This window comes from Xiphias gladius, chromosome 7, assembly GCF_016859285.1.
Source record: "Xiphias gladius isolate SHS-SW01 ecotype Sanya breed wild chromosome 7, ASM1685928v1, whole genome shotgun sequence".
Classification (NCBI taxonomy): Eukaryota; Metazoa; Chordata; class Actinopteri; order Istiophoriformes; family Xiphiidae; genus Xiphias; species Xiphias gladius.
The window spans coordinates 13,331,507-13,348,094 of record NC_053406.1 but is presented as its reverse complement, the minus strand read 5'-3'; the positions used below and the strand labels follow the sequence as shown (position 1 = coordinate 13,348,094).

Sequence of the window (16,588 nt, the reverse complement as noted above, 5' to 3'; positions counted from 1 at the left end):
GAGGATCTCTCGATACAACTGAGTTTTATCCTTGTCTGACTTTTGATTATGTAACCCAAGTTCCATATCTAAAATTACTATCATTTCTTCAAGTTCACTTTCTATTTCTATTTCCTCTTGCTTATCTCCTTTTTAAGTTCTGTGAACACTGAAATACCTTCTTTGTCGGCATTTGTGCAGAATTATGTGGATTCCTCCAGGAATTTACTTGCTTACATTTATATGTGTACATGTACATTGTGAATGTGCATGTGTGTGCATATTATGTAGTCTTGAAAAAGAAGGAGCGAGATTCAGTGCTAGGCCCGCAGGCCCTTCCACAAAGAAAGAACAAGCATGGTTTTTCACACATACTGTACATACTGCCTACTGTATCTGTAGTTTCATAACTGCAGTATTCTATCTTATATTCACAAGCTGGAGACAACTACTACTCCCAATACATTTCAAGACATTCAAAGACCACAGACTCTTTGTCTTCTACTCTTTCTCCTCCCTCCTTCCTTCTCTCTCCTTAAGAACATACATCTTAATGATCCAGAGCAGCTCAAGCCTTTAGTCAATTCAAAATAACATTTGAATATAGCCATGCTATTTCACTCAGTCAAACTTCTACCTTTCCGCCCCATTACTGTAAGTAAAAGAGCAGGAGGAATCGGCTGTGACTGTCTTGTGATAACTTAGATCACATTTGGCCCTTAGCAATGTTTAAAAAAAAATTCTACTGTAAAAAATATGAAATTTAATTTATTATTTGTCACTATGAAGGTTTTTCTCATGAACCCACTATTGTCTCGGGTAAAAACAGTTTGTGTTTTTTCATGCAAACAAAGCATTACTTGAGGAAAACATGACATTAAAGTAATTTTAAAGTGATCATAATTACAAACGTTTACAAATATTACTCTAAACTTGTTATAAACTAAACAGTGAAGACACTGTGCAGTGCAGTGCTGTGCACAGTAGCAGTGCAAAATTCACCAGTGGCTTCCCCACTGAATGAGCAATGCAAGGCAGCCTGCCCCATGAAACTCATGCATAATATTCACCTAATTGATGCAGATAGCTACTCTGCTTATTTCACTTTCAAATTAATTTATGTAGGGTGTGATATAAATTCCCTATGGAGGGTCCATCTGCAGTGCAGTGTGCATTACAGTAGGAGGTTGAGAGGTTACGTTGTGATTCACCACCAATGTAATCTCGTGGAAAGAGCCTGTGAGATTTTTTTTTTAAATTACACAAGAAAAAAAGTCAAAAGATATTAAGTAAAGTAATATCTTTGAATGATTTTTCTTTTTCACTAACACAAGTAGTCCTTCCTAAACAAAAACACGAAACAACACGTTTAATTCTAGGTCTAATCGGCAAGATTTCAACGGGTGGAGCTTTTTCGAGGGCAATGCAACCCCTGCATGACAGCACTGCCTGAGAAACCTTCCTGAGGGTGAAGAAAGTCTGTTGAGGATGAGGTTTGATTTCTTTCTGACATGGGCTCACCACCGGGGGTCTGAATTGAATTATTTAATGAGGAAAATGTTTCCAGTAGTATTGCAAAGACTGGACAAAATTACTATCTTTTACAACTAAAGTGAGGATTGCATAAAATGCAGGACTGCAGAGCTGTGGAGGGAATGACAGAAGTATTTTCTGCCTTTAGCCATTATTTATGGAATGTAATTACTGCCTCACTTGGCATAAGTGTCTCCTCGAGCCTCCATATTTTTGAGTATCGTCTGTTCCAAATAGCCTACTGATAGAGAGATAGATGTTAGCAAACCATCGGCTTGAAACTGCATTGAAAGTCCCATCGCAAATATTGTAGTCAGAGATACAGCAATAGAAATAGATATAAACCAAAGACGTAAATAAAAACATTGAAGAAAGGAATTGAAAATGAATTGCTCAAGGATGGAAGAAAAGATGGAGGAATGAAAGATTGAAAAATTCAACAGACATCTTGGTGAGGACAGTGTGTGCATATGTATGTTCGTGTTTGGGTATTTCATGAACTCTCAAACAGCAGCAACATTTCCCTGTACGATGCTTTAATGGTCTTGTTCTGATCTTTGTCTAAAACATTAGCCAAACGTCGAGTGCACTGTCTCCACATTTCTGTAATTGCACACACACTCACACATTCACACGCAAGACACATTACATCTCATGTGTACTCTAATTTGTACTTCTAATCTCCATACCTACTTCATTCATTTTGTAATAGAGGATTATACCATATTAACATTTATCATGCACATGCTCTCATCTCACGGTTGTCTGTACATCCTCACGAGTTCCTCTTGTGTTTGGAGTGAAGAGTGGATATACAGTAAAAACAAAACAAAACAAAACAAAAACCCACTATAGATACACTACTAGATACACTTGTCAGAGCCTAGATTACCCACTACTGCAGTGTGAGCAGTGTAAACCCAGTACTGAATGTAATCAAAGTTTTTACTTGAAGTGACTAGCACTGACTCCAGTGCTGTTAATGATCAACAGACAATGCATAAAGAGTTTTGTCCTCTTCATCAACTTTGGTGGCTGTAAGTTCACACTGAATACTAATGATTTGAAGGTAATAACAAGCAATATACGTTTCAGGGATCGGCTCGAGCCCCAGTATGTTGCAGTGATTTAACATGGAATAAAAATCAGACTCCTCGAACAATCTCTCAAAAGACTGAGTCACACTGGATCAACTCAAGTGCTTTTTCCACCCAGCAAACACAGTCAGTGCGATGCTGATGGCAGTTGGGATAGAAGCAAATTTCATTTTGTTTCCCCATGAAAGGAAGTTTTTGAAAGCAATGAATTTCATTTTGTTTCCCACAGCCACCAGCACATCACCTGTGCCACATGGCTGGCAGATGTTAGCCATCACCAAGCCATCAAAGATAGAGTGTTTGAATGAATGTTTTATTTTTTTTTTATTGCTTTGTTGCTTATTCTCCTCCCAACATGTCCTTTTACTAATGTGATGCACTGTAATCTGTCAACATATGCAGTTTTTGAATATCCCTGCTAATCTGTCTCACTGTCGCTTGTGTATTCATATAAATACAGTTATAGGGGATAAAAAAAACTTGATGTAAAAGATATTTTAAAAAGTACTCATCTTTATCATAGCAAAAAGATCTTGTCTGTAGACTATCACAAGCATACTTAACACATACAGTAACTGTCCTACTTTTCAATTTTTTCACTGATCAGCTGTAAGTGGCTGCATTTATTTCTCAGCTTCTTTGTCATTCTGGACACTCAGAGCATCGTCCATCAATCTTCACATATCCTTGGTTGGAGTTTTGGCCATTATTATACTGAACTTTTCTCCAAACTCAGCTGATTCAGACTTCAGGATTCCCTGCAGGCTCTTATCTTCCCAATCTGCCAGTCATTGTAAATTAATCTTGTCTAGGGGTGTCCTGGGTGCCTAGGGGTTTAAGATGCTCACCATATAATTGCAAATTCCAGGTCCGTCATCCCCCATCTCTGTCACCTAATTTCTCGTCAGATCACTGTCAAATAAAAGCAAAAGATGCCTCCAAATACCAACAAATAAAGGTAATCTATCTCACATTTCTGTCTCATCCTTGCCATGTGATTATTTACTCAGGCAAATAATCTCCAGCTGTAACTGAGATTTTTGACAAATTAAAATAACCAAAAACGATGAGAGCACTGCTCATAACTTCTTGATGCTGGGTGAGTTTTTACTTTTTCTCATTGTAAACTAACAACATTGACCTTTCATGTCGAGGAAATCTGACCCCTTTAACCCTAATCATGCTCCATGGTACGCGATTATTGGTAAGCAAGACAAAAATAGTAATAATGTCAAATACAATACAAACAAATTGAGTTCCACCGCAGCACACTGTACTGTGTCCATCAGCTGTACATGCAGTAGTGATCAGACAAAGAAGGAATTGCAAGTATTGATTGGAGTCATTGATTGGTAGTGTTATTGACTCCGCAGAAAGTCTCTGTCAATGATCTTACAGCTTTTGTGTTTGCTACAATACAGACACTGTGCTCAGTCTTTGCAGAGATCAATTACACACACATATGTACACATAAAGAGAGCTTTGGTGTGCCAACACTAAGCTGTACAGACCAGCTGTTTGTTGCTGAAAGATATCTTTTTGCATGGTTAGCAGTAAGACAGAATCATTATTCTATGAAGCCTATATAGAAAAACATACAGGCTTTACATAAATTCACAAAGCCTCTTGTTGCTTCTGTCTCTCACACACACTCAGAAAGAAACACACACACCCTGAGCTGATGCACATAGTGCGGGAACCAGATCCGTATGACACTAGAACGTTCCACAGCCTCATTAGGAGCTCGAGGCCAGCACTGCTAGGATACAAGGCCAGCAGCCACGAAGCGACTGTCACTTCTCCTCTTCCACAGCCCTGCTTCCTCCATGTTTGTGCATGTGTGTTTTTATAATGTGTGTGTGGGGGTGCTTGTGTGTGAGAGAGATCGAGAGCGGGAAAGAGAGAATGAGGTTGCTTACTGTAAGACTTCGTGTATGTGCTGTATTCATGACAGCAAGAGAGGGGAGGAAAAGCATCTGCGTGGAGGAGAAAGTGTGAGGCAAAGACCAATGCGTGTGTGTTTGGTTCAGCTTGTTTTGAAACAGCCCCTCTTTTCAGGTGATAGCTCAACCCATTAGAGCTGAAGAATGAAAATCATTATATCAGAGAGGTTAGAGAAATTCTCGTCAGAAAACAAAGGACATTAAGAACCTGCTGAACCAAAAGTAGCATTGATGGGCTCAGTTTGAAACTGTGTTTTTGCACAAACATGGTAACTGACAGCTCTGGTTTGTTTTCTGGAACAACAAGGCTGCATTGTTTAGTTGGCTATATGACATTTTTCACGCTAAATATTTTTTTTAGGTATGTGCTCAATAAACAAGATTGGTCTATGACACTTTGAGAGGTTCTCTGGCTTAAAACTCCTGCAAAACAACAAAGGAAGTAATGCCAGTACCCTGCAATGTGTGATGCATTCGTTGCTGTAATAACAAATATGTTTCTCACACAACCGCAAGCACCAAGCAAAATGGAAATTTTATCTGACAAAAACAAGAGTGTATTACAAGATCAAGGTGCCCATATATTCTCTCCGATTTCAGCTTCAGACTTTCAGCTTCAGTTTTTTTCTAGTTGTTCGCAAATATTAATTGGCCATATGATTGCAAGCTTTATACAACAGTAGAAGTAAATAATGCCTCAGATGTAGCTGGTATTATGCACATCATGTGATTTAACGACCAGTTGATGTTGGTACATCACCTAAAAGCATTAATTCATGAGAATTTATGTAAGGCAAAGACAAAATTTGTCCCTGTCTATTTGAATGTATTACGTATTACAAATGAGTGTATATTTTGATGAAACATCAATGTATGATTAAACGTGCCTTGGTTTAGGTGGTTGGTTACGTTTTCATTCAGGTGCCAGGCTGGATGTCACGTGACCTACTGGGCACCAACATCATGTGACCTACATTCAACTGTTGAACTGCTGAATCAGTGGATGGAAACATAATATGAGCCAGTGACTCTACATATCATGTGGACTCTATCAGATCACATGACCCTGCATCCAAAAACGAGAACTATCTTAATACTCTTGAACTCTGAGTATTCTAACTGACCTTTCACCTTTGACCTTGGCCAACCTCCTGAGGGAGTATGATGCTCACTGGTGGACGTACAGTGTACATGCACTCACACGTATGTACAGACACTGACACACATGGCAGCCATGAAAGTGTACCATGCAAGCAGAGATGTGTACTCACCAAACATTGCACCAGGGAGGCAGCCAAAGACTCCTTTGTTTCTTCTCTTTATCCGAGCATGTTGTCAGTTTTTTCTTCTCCTCCGTCCTGCTGGTTTCTTTCACCTCCCTCTTCTCTTCCTCCTCCCCCTCCCTGTCCCCCCTCTCACCACTGCTGTTCAGGTCCAGCTCTATCGCTGGTGGGGAGAATCCATTCAACACACGCACACAAACACACACTCGCACACACGCGTGCGCGTGCACGCACAGCTCCGGGCGACACTTTGAAAATACGCTCAGACACAGCTGGGTTCAAAGCTTTGCGCACACACAGACATACCTCTGCACCCACAGTCACACAAGCATAACGCACAAACACAGCTGAGCTCCTCGACAGTCCTTACACCCCCACGCAGCCACACAGCCAGACGCACACACGCAGCTGGCCTATCCGCAGCTGGATGGAGACTGTGGCGTTGTGTCTCACTGCGTTATTGTCGTGTTTTTTGGAGGAATCGGTGATTCGGGTCGTAGAGAAGGCAGTCTCTAGATCAATGCCTTGATAACATTTAGAGCCACTGTGATTTTATACAGACATTGACACAAAAACTAAGCATAAATCCTGACTCCAATTAAAGGATCCCTTGTGTTGATGCACATCAAAGCTTTTCCACACTTATATATCCTCAAGCCATGAAAGCAAACCTCCACTGGCCAAGTCTTTGTAATGAGGCCATTTTCAAAGAGTTGGAACAGCTCTAATCAGTCCAGGACAAAATAATGAGAGGAAACATTTATGAATGCTTCAGCAGTCTTTGTCTTATCTCATTTGGCAGTGATGTGCCTCAGAGTGGCAGCCAATCCAAAATATAAATCTGTATTCATCAGCCAGGTTCTGTTTCTTGGTCTTGTAGAAAAGAAGAAATTGTTCTAATCCTGGTGTGATCTCTCAGATATTGACTCCCTTCTTGCTTGCTGTTCCCACACAAGATAAAGGTCCAGTTCTCTCTGTAGTCATTCCACTCTTCCCAAGAAACTGCACAGCTGGCCCAAAAAAAAAAAAAAAGCCCTCCAGGAAACTGAGTCTTGGCTAATTTGTTAGTCTTGTCTTAATTTGCAGTAGCAGCTCAACTTCACCACACTCGGCTGTCTTCTGACACAGCGGTGTAAAAATCCCTTAGAATAAAAAAAATCAACTGTGTTTCTTCCTGCTGCTCCCCCTTCTGTGGTGCAAAGACTGAGCTTCTTCCAGAGTGGCCTGTCGGCATCAATATTTAACAGGAACCTATTGCTGTGTTGCTGTCACAGTTGAAGTTTTCACGTCCCCTTCATTGTGCGTCGGTCAACAAGTTCACTGGTCTGCAGTGTTTTCACTTCAGCTCTCTTACTGGCCTTTTTAGCTATTGCTCTCTGCTTGGATATTAACTTTTGCTCTCCCCTTGCCTGATTTGTTCTTTATGTCCTGTTCCTTGGCGTTATCTGTTCTTCTTTAACCTCTTTACTCTCTACCATTTTCTCCCTCTCCTGTGGTCAGTCTTCTTGAAGCTTGTCCTCCCATATGCTAACCTCAGTCATTTTCTCTCCCTGCAGCAAGACACAGTTACTCAGGACTTTCAGTTACTTTCTCCCCTGTAGCTGCTCAAGCAGTTTTTCATAAAGCCTGTCCTTCTGTCCTTTGCAGTTCTGTGTCCACTTTCTGCCCTGCAGCAAACCTTCATTCAACCTTCCCTCAACCGGCTTCAGTCATACCAAATCCTCCACTTTCTAAACTCACCCTCTTCTCGCCTTCCTCTCCCTCTAGCAAGCTGATTCACTTGGCCTAGATCTCACTCACCGCCTGCCAGTGTGGCTGCTTCTGTCCTCATCCTGTCCTTCTTCTGTCTAACGACTGCTCAATTCTGGTCAAGTCCTCCTCTATATTTCCCCCTATATCTCCCTCATTGCTCCTCTATCTCCCTCTACCTCTTCTCTTTCATGCAGATTACACAGCATTCAAGCTGCTGTGCTCTGAGTCACACAGCTCTCTCTCCTCCCTTTTCCTTCCAGAAGCTTGCAAATGTTCTTCTGTTTTTTTTTTTTTTTTGGCTCCTCTCTCTAACAGCACGCCAGGATCTGTTCAGCATTTCTCTTTGTCCCGAACACCAAAATGATGCTTCTGCATCCTGCTGAGACAGATGGAAGGATAGCCTGTGGATAGACAGTCAAGCAGAGAGAGAAAAAGGAAAGAGAGTCACACTTTCCCAAACAGAGGCAGGAGTCTGCCTTTAAATGCTTGACTGTTTCTCTCTGTGTTCTTGCTGCTGCCAATAGTCTCTTAGTTTGATTGCAGGTGCCTTCTTTTCTCCTCTTCATACAGAAGAAATGGCTTTTTGCTCGCTGTGGTCAGTGGTGCAAGTTTGCCCTTTATTTCTTCCCTTTAACCCCTGCTGGTGCCGCTCCTTCTAGTCCACATTTGTGACAGTCTGAAATTTAAAAAAAAGACAGGATAAAACAGCAGTAAACGTTACCTGAAAACACAAAGTACAACAGCAGAGAGACACTCTGAGAGGGAAAGACAAGCATTGGAGAAGAAGGATGTGGAGATGAATAAAAAAAATGAGATGCCTCAGGATCTATGGAAGTGACAGCAGAGGAGATATGGAGGGAGATAGGAGGGAGGGAGGAAGAGGAGGAAGAGGAGGTGGGAGGAGGGAGGTTGTGGAGAAAAGCTTGTGTGTGGGCGGAATGGAGAGATGATTGTAAAATGGATATGGAGTGAAGTGAGAGGAGGAGCTTTGTTGGGGAAAGGAAGGAATGAAAAGAAAAGATGGATGGAGGGATGAGTAGATAGAGGCATGTGGATGGATGGAGGGTTAGATGGTGGATAGAGGGAAAGAAGGATGGGCCTGTGCATTGTTTTATGGATGGATGGATGAATGGTTTGACAGATTGACTGCTCCTCTATGAAATCCAGGAAATATTTTGACGTTGCTGTCATGGAAATAAACGCCTCTCCCAGTTTCTATTTGTCAAAACTACTCAAATGATCCTCTGATTTATAGCTATTTAATATTTTTTTTTACCTGCATGGGAATCCTGTCGTGCTCTCTCTGACAATGCACTGCTCCTCTCCTCTCTTAATTTTTACCTCTCTCATCGATTCTCTCCATCCCTCTGTCTGCCCCTGCAGCCTCAGTCTGTGCTATCACTAAAATGCAGCATCCCTCTTCCCTCCCTCCTCCTCCTCTCTCTGTCTCTCCCACTCTTTCCCTTATTTCCCTTCCTGCCTCTCCCCCTCTCCGCTCCCATTCTCTCTATATTTGTCCTTCTCTGAATCTGTCTCCAGTCTCTCACTCCCTCTCCTCTTCTCCAGTTTTCACCCTTCGTCTCTCTATCCCCCACCTCACCCCACCTCACTCTCTGTCTCTACCCCCCCCGCTATATTCCATCACCACCTCTCCACCTCCTTCTCTCTTTCGCTTGCTTTTTTCACCCCTCCCTCGCTAAGAGAAGCTTCCAGAACCGAGTGGACAGGCTCTGGGAGAGCTCTCAGGGCATGTGAACACCATTCATAACCCTGCCACATGAATAATACACACACAATACATTCATATTTTCTCATATGCAGGAAAACGTAGCAACACGCGCACACACACACACACACACACACACACACACACACACACACACACACACACACACACACACACACACACACACACCTTCTCTCTCTCTCTCTTTCTCTCTCTCTCTCTCTCTCTCACCATCTGGCTGATAAAAACAAAAACACATCCTGCTGAAAAATGAACACACAGCAAGGTTCTTGTTATGTGTGCATACCTGAGCAACATTCACAGTGCAGCTATACACACACACACACACTAAAACACAGCTCACCAAAGGCACCGATAATAAAAGATGCTCTTCTGCGGTGTGAGACCAAAGCTGCAAATCAATGAAAGACTGAACAGAGAATATATGTAGTGTATGTTCATAGGACAGCAGCCCTGCACACACAAACACACACAGAGTACACATGCAGGGTAAAGTACATCTCATTTGGAGTGGAAATTCTGTTTGACAAACTCCAACCGAGTCATTGAACAAATAAATGAAACATCAGCCCCAGTAGGTTTGTGTGACTGGCGAAAGAAAGATAGAAATAGAAGAACGGAAACAGAGAGAGAGAGAGAGAGTGTGTGTTTCAGTGGGTGTGTGTGTTTGTCTTCGTGCATGTATTGTATGCCTGCATGTGTCTGTAGTCCCATATTGAACATTAGTGCGTACATGTGTAAACTATGACATGCATGTCAGTCACATCGCTCTATGTGTGTGTGTGTGTGTGTGTGTGTGTGTGTGTGTGTGTGTGTGTGTGTGTGTGTGTGTGTGTGTGTTAGCAGAGCTGGTTAGAACTGTCCTTTTGGCCTCTAGCATCACCCAGTGCCACCATCTGTGCTGCCAACCAGATGGGAAGGGTGTGTGTCTGCATGAATGTGTGTGAATGAGTGTGAAAGTGTGTGGGAGGAGACCTTTATTTTGATGAACTGATTAAAGATCCCTATTAGTTATGCTGGTTGTTGTTTTGTAGATATGATATTTCTGCAATTCTTGTATCTGAGTGTCTATAAAGACTCTGACTCATCTAGGTCACAGGATAAATCTTATAGTCTAGGATGAGTCTTAATGTCCAAACGGCCCATTCCAGCAGTTTCTGACTTACTGCTTTTGAATACATTTAAATGTAATGTCAAGTAGTTTTAAATGTTATTAGCGATTGTAACATAGAGTGTTTTTTCAAACAAGGACACAATCCGAATGTCCTTGTTTGAATGGCTGTGCTGCACATTTCTCTTCCTGCACCTTAGGAACATTTCCACTGTGACTTTAGACACCAGCAACGCACCACCAACAGTGCCAGCCTGGAACTAGCTACTGTATTTACTTTAACACTTACAGATTTGGGAGCTCGGACAACACACCGTGACAGGAAAAGAACATGATGGCAACGAAATGGCTTTGACTTTTGGACCCACTTCAAATATGATGCAAAAAAGTGAGAAAAAGTGAGTGTGTAGTAACTTACTGTTGGGAGAGAAGCCCCACGGCTACAAAAACCCTGGAAAGAAAACCACAAAACCACACAGAAAATTAGGTAAGCTAATGTTAAGGCCATATTAAGCCAACTAATATGTTGTCAGTGGTTAGTCAGTTAAGTCAGTGGTGTAATGTGTATTAGCATTTTCAAGACAACAGGACATTACTTATTTTGCTTGCAGATCGGGGTTTAACCTTAATTGAAAAGTCAGTAGCCCAGCCAGCTACGTTGGCTAACCTTTTGCTTGAGAACGGTTTGTTTATTTTGGAGTGTGAAACATGCTCTCCATGCTAGAGCACGCACAGCTCATCTGCTACACACATTTGAGGTCAGGTCTTGTGGAATTTCTCTGGGTCCATGACAGCTAATATAGTCTACTGTTTATTAAAATGCACAGTATATTATGTAGAAGATTGGTTTTGGGCCTCAATAAAGCTGGAGCTAAGAGGTTCTAAATAAAGTTAAGAGGGTCTAAATATTTTCTTTTCAAATGTATATAAATGGTAGATTGCAACATATTATAAACACATCCTGTCACTGTCCTAGTACAACACTAACACTACAGCCTAAAAAAATTACAGAACGATATCAACATGGTTTTGGAACAGTCCTGACAAAACTTGTCTCTCTCCAGATTCATTGTTTCATCCTCTTTCATGTCTGTATGTATTGTTTAAATTAATAATATCAGACCAGACACCCTCTCTGGAAAGCTGCATTTTTAATCACACAACCTGTCATTTTGTGGCTTATTTTCATTTGAATTTTCTTGTTTTAGCCTAAAATCAGTTGCATGACATCTTATTTGAAAGCAGTTTGCTGATGTTGAACTAAAATGCTCACTCTGGGTCTTGACTAAAAGTCAACTGAAACATTCACAAAATTTTGTGAATGTTGGAATGAATGAATGAATTAAATTTTTTTTTTAAATGTCCAGAGTTTTAGACGACTAAAAAAAGTAAAATAGTGAGTATCTTAATTTTTTAAAATTTTATCTTGCATTTTTATTTCACCAATTGGCTCCCATATATCATTAGCGTTATATCGTTATATTGTTACCCTAGCTGCTAATGAAACTACACAGATGTACGGTAGAGGAGCATGCAGACAAATCTGGTCTTGTTCTTTAGGAGGTCAAGCACTGCACTAATGGTGTGATGAGGCCTTTTTCTTTTTGTAGACTTTATTTCTTTATGCACATACAACCAAATACTGGAGAGGCCATTGGTCATCTGTGGGTCAGTAAAACAATCCCTCTCATCACACTTTCAGTCTAAGATTCAACCCCTGTCTCAGCGTGTAAAAGCTATTTCTTTATTATCAAGTTTTTTGTTTTTTTATTGTCAGAGCACCCTGTGGTAAATTGTTCAGCAAATATACTGTACTCCCATCCAAATAACTTCCCGGAATCTGAGTTTGCCTTTCTGATGTTTTGTTCTTCTTCTCCTGTAATTAGATTCATTCTTCAACATATTCTGAATGAAGCACCTTGTGGATGCTTTGGATGCCAACAGGATATTGAAGCTCCCTGGTGTTTGCTCATGACATGCAAGTGAGTTTGGCAGCAAAGACCAAAAAGAAAACTGGAAGTGAGACGTGTTTTGCAAATTCCAATCTGTTCTATGATGACAGTTAGAAAAAATATAGAAATGTCAGGCATTGTCCTGATATCCTACATCAGTCTTGTTACATATACAATGTAGGATTAATAATCACGAGTAATAACCACTAGTTTAAAGCCCCAGGTGAGCAGATTATTTTCGAAGCAAAACATGAACTTTAAATTAAGAATGTGTGCATTATTTATAACAGTTGACTCCCTCACGAGTCACAATGTAAAAAAGCTGAATAGGCTTATCGCTTTCATATATATTGAGTGAATAGTTTTAACATTAGTGATACCAGTACGGGAGCACTGGTAAATCCTTTTGATAGTCCACTATTGTTTCTGTATGTCATATAACAATTAGATTAGTCTTAATAGATAAATAAGCTGTCATGGTCATGTCCACTCCATCTCCGTCTCATGTCACTTGCAGTAAAACCTGTCTTTAATCTCTGTTGCAACATTCATTCATTGAGAAGCCGAAATCTAAATGCATTTCAGTGCCAAATATGTCACATCAAGTGAACACGAGTGTACTTTTCATTTCGAGGGCTCCTCCAAATGTGACAGAGAGTAATGTCTTATCTTACTACCTGTACTATCTGAACCTTGCTTTCTGACTGGTTATCTGGGGCTAAAATTCTCCTTGACTGCTGATTCCACCATGCTTTTTCTGATTCTGCCTGGTCATTATCCGCTTTATGCCTGACTGACTCACTTGTTTGTTTACAAGATCTGCCTGAATGCATTACAGTGAACATAAATTCAGCCAACCACTGGCAGAAAAGCATCTGAAATTCGGGTCAACGTCTTCTCTTAAATGAGTAACTGATCCTCAACAGTTGCTAAACCTGCAATTACTGATTTTCTTTTTTTGTCCACTTGGAGGCAGTGGAAACAAGTTGTGAACACAACACTGACATAGCATCATTTTTTTTAACTTACTTAATTTAGTACGTAAAAGTTGTCTATTTACAAATCTAGCAGTTACTGAGCAACATTGTCATTAATTTGGAGTTATGTTTCTGGCCACCTGGTGAATTTAAGTCCAATATTCACTCTATTGGCTCTTTTAGCTCAGCTTTTGGTTTCTGCTAACACCTGATTGATAATCTGTCTCTTTAACTGCCAAATGCTCCACTATGTTCCTCTGCTAGTTGCTAACTGTGTCTATCTGCTGTTAACTGCCGGGCAGGTAGTGTACGGTGGGCTTTTAGATCTTTTTCACTGAAAACAAGTGCCTCCTGTGGACAAAATCAATGCTATGACACCATCCATCACATCACTATTGTTGTTTACAGGTACAAAACCCAACAACACCCAGCCTCACGGATAGATAGGTGAAAAAGGCTTTACACTTTCAAACACAGAGGGCAGTATTTGACTGCTTTTCAACCTGGTGTTAAGTTTCTTTTTAACCAGTCTCTTCCCTAAACAGTGTTTCAGTTGCCTAACCTTAAGCAGAAATCACTAAACTTAACCATACTTTAGTTGCAATGTCCACATATTGTTTAAAGTGGTCATTTAAAAAATGTTTGCACTGGTCATAAATCAATGTTGATGTTCTTGTCTGGCGGTAGGCGTTGCAATATGGACCTGGCTTTGACATCAGGTTTAATGCCAAAAAGACTAATGTAATGATGGTTAAAAGTAAAAAAAATATAGAATATAACACAATTTCTGCATTTTATGTAAGATGATATCTTCTAACATAAGCAGTGGGATTAAATATTTTGGTGATTTATCTATCTAAGTAGGCCATATTCATAGGCAAAATGTTCCCATGTCAGGCAGCTGTACATGAGGCAAGAAACCTCATGTACAGCTGTATGCACGGTACATATTGAATAAGGTACAGAGGAGCAGAACTGACACAGTGGTTAATCCTACTAAATACTTAAAAGACCCGACAACTCTGGTCCAGGACTCTATTCTATGTGCTGTGAATTGAATGTTTTACTTGGAAAGAGACAGAATAAAACAGAGCAGACAGACAGATGATGAGCAGTAAAAAATAATAATATAAATACTGTCATATGCATTTCTCTGGGGGGGGGGGGGGCAGTGTTTAAGACAGAAATAAAGAGACAGAGGGAGAGCTAAATTAGGAACCAAAGACAAGACACCGGGGGGAAGTATCTGGCATGTGTGTGTGCTCATGCATGCATTCCATGTGCATGCTTGCATGTTTGTGTGTGTGTGTGTGTGTGTGTGTGTGTGTGTGTCTGCATTTTTACAAAACCCTTATCAAACAACAGGCCACTTAATTACTACTTGCCTTCCTCTTACTTGCATTCTGTTTTGTTTTAGGATCTTTTCTTTCTCTTCTATAATGAAGTCATAGATATAGCTAAAGCAACATGTATGAGATTTCTTTTAGAAAGGAAAAAACTGAGGTATCATTATAAAATAGAGTATTTGTTATCTGGTAATTTTGTTTATGTATATCTATCAAGTATAAAACCCAGAATATGTAAGGTTTGTGACTTAGGTGTAAATATAATTTATGTCCTTGCAAATTTGTTTAATATAAAAAGCAATTATAAAAGATACATTCCAGTAGGACAAGTGTTTTACCTTGGATCAATAGGACATCCAATCCATTCCTTTCGAGTCCCATCCAGTTCAGGGATATTCATCGTCTTAATCAGACATAGATCCATTAGGGATAATTAACATCACAGTTAGATTGTCTGCTGGCAGAGATTATTGTCATTCTTGTACTATCATTTTTCTGTGCCCTCTCTCTCTCTCCTTTTCTATATATGTGTCTCTCTCTGTAATTGTCCTAATAGATAATATATCAATTCTGACAGAAATACACTCATTCAAGCTTAAGTTCTAAGAAGAGGACCCCCCCCACACACACACACACACACACACACACCTTTACAGTAGAAAGCTAAAAGCTAAATGTCCAAAACTGGAAAATTCATCTGCACCTTTGAATCTCTGTTAACGTACATACACAGGTGCACATATGCTTTGTTTTGTTTTTTTTATTTTTTTCAGCATAAATCTGGGTCGACAGCAGTAGACGCTAGACTGTGTAAATATTTGGCTGTAATAAACTGCACAGGGTGATGGCTCTCCCCTGCACTGATGTTTGGGACTGCAGGATGTTCTGTAATGGATTGTTTCTTACAGTGTATAGTCATAGATATGCTTGTGGTGAGTGAATGTCGTGTGCAATGCATTGCTATATTTACTCATTTTAGCCCCCAAAGTCTTTTAACATGGGAAACATGTTGATTAGTGGTTGACCAAAAGTAACTGAAATTAGGTCTTTACATCATTAATTTGAATATTATTATCTTTACATCCTTGCTGCAATTAGTGGTGTTGCAAAAAAGACCCCAAACCTGATGACTGAAAGTCTGACAAAGCCTTTCCACATTTTGAATAAAAAAAATAGTTGTTGTATTTTCTTTTTTTTACAGAGGCTAAACAACAAATGAAAGAAACATGTACATGTTGGTAACCGCATCCTGAGACAGCTTCTGGATGGAGACATTGGATGCGTGCACGGCCATGTGCCCTTGAGCAGTGCCTGATCCCCAGCCTGAATGAAGCTGCTCAGGTGCGAATGCATGTATGTATGCAACTCGCTTTACATCTAAACCCCTTCCTCAGGCTATAGCTGCTGATGGAATGTGTTTTCAGTCACCTTACTTTGTGAACAGCTGCGAACCAGCTCGCTTAAAAGCACAGTTTGATTGTATAAGCATTTGGTAAGTCAGTGCAAGTGGTACAAACAGTGAAAATGGCACAAATTCACTGATTGAAAGCTAATTTCCCTCTGGATAAATAAAGTATCTATCTATCTCCAAAAGAAATAGCAACAAGATCAATTTTCAACTCCTGGTTGCTGTGAATGTTTTCAATTTCCAATACATTGATACTTTGATAAATATGATTTAATGCTATTGTCTTACCCATAGCTTATCTCCAATATGAGATACATTTCACGCATAAATGTACAAATTCTGTATTAAAGCCATTCATGAGAACATTATTTGATGAGATTATCTGTCGACTGATGACTTTTTGTGGCTCTGACGTGCATGACTCAGTAAGCGCATTAGGCCATAGACTCCATTGTAGTGA

The 16,588-nt window shown here is 40.2% G+C and overlaps 1 long non-coding RNA gene across 1 annotated transcript; it reads left to right on the top strand.

Moving 5' to 3' along the window:
• Positions 1–10,848: 10,848 nt before the first annotated feature.
• LOC120792485 lies at positions 10,849–16,331 on the top strand. Its single transcript, XR_005707820.1, has 3 exons — positions 10,849–10,932; positions 12,332–12,427; positions 15,922–16,331. It is a non-coding gene; the product is annotated as an uncharacterized LOC120792485 (long non-coding RNA).
• Positions 16,332–16,588: the final 257 nt, after the last annotated feature.